Source organism: Sciurus vulgaris (assembly GCF_902686455.1).
Source record: "Sciurus vulgaris genome assembly, contig: HiC_scaffold_228_arrow_ctg1, whole genome shotgun sequence".
Classification (NCBI taxonomy): domain Eukaryota; kingdom Metazoa; phylum Chordata; class Mammalia; order Rodentia; family Sciuridae; genus Sciurus; species Sciurus vulgaris.
The window spans coordinates 32,622-33,903 of record NW_027632830.1 but is presented as its reverse complement, the minus strand read 5'-3'; positions in this window follow the sequence as shown (position 1 = coordinate 33,903).

Sequence of the window (1,282 nt, the reverse complement as noted above, 5' to 3'; positions counted from 1 at the left end):
CAGCATTCATGTATCACCTGGGAGCTTGTTACAATCTAAGCAGCATCCAAGGTCCCATCCTCATGTACAGAACCAGAATCTGCATTTTAACAAGTATATTTTAAAGTGTGAGAATCACTACTTTGACTGCTGATAACAGCATAGATCCAGATTTGATCTCTTTTTATATTCTGCACACACCATGTAGATAATTAGCTTTCAGTAAACATTTGCTGAGTGAAGAGTACAGGAATAGTGCTCACTACATTTCTAACAAGATATGCCACTTAGGCATAGTGATGGGGAAGGCAGCCAAAGCTGGGGAACTCCAAGTCACACAGGCCATGATTTCTGAGTGAGTGGCACTATTGATTGTAAAGTCTGTTCTTGCATTATGGAGTTGAAAAATCTACTTAATATACACTGCAACCCCCCCCCCTCCATTCTTTGCTCTGTTTCTTTGTGAACTCATCTTCTTGTTGTTGATCAAAAACAGTTTAAGGGAAGAGGTGCAATTTTACCACAACTGCTTGCTCACCCCTCCAAATTCTTGGCTGCCTGAGTACCTCCTTTTGGTTATCCTTACTTTTTCCCCTCTTACCTCCAATTTCTTTGTCTGTCCCCGGGGACTGACTGGGGATTGAACCCAGGGCTTATGTGTATGTGAGGCAAGCACTCTACCAACTGAGCTATATCCTGAGCCTTGCTTCTGTTCTCTTAGAGGGATAAAATCAGCAGCAAGATGATTAACTGACTGAGGAGAAGAGACAAGTATTTGAAGTTTGAACAGGTAGGAGGTGTGAAATAATCAACTAGTAGAATAGGATAGAGAATTGACTAGAAAACCTAAGTGTTAATGGCAGAATGTACTGAAGGTCTAGGTATGTTTGGCGGTTATGAATTTAAGACAAACCAATCCACCATAGTGGTATTTTTGTCTTACCATATTTAGCTTTTTGGGTGCAGTCATATACCAAAGATAAAGTTTACCCAAGCAGGTATGGAGAAGGGCAACAAAGGAGTTGAGAGTGCATAGCAGGGTGGGATTATAATGCTGGGTGGTGGGTTTTAAACCTGTTGGTCTGGGAAAAGAGCAGATTGATGGAGGGGCCAGTTGAGTCAAAGAACTGCCTGATGGCAGTAAGTACCAGAGGAAATGAGCTTAGTAGGTAAGAGATGGTTTGAAGAGTAAAATGTTTGACATTGATATTTCAGTGATGCTGCAGTAATTAGCCTTGTTTTTAATATGACCATACATGAAGGTAGGTGAAGTGAGATGAATCATAAACTCATTGGAATAAGG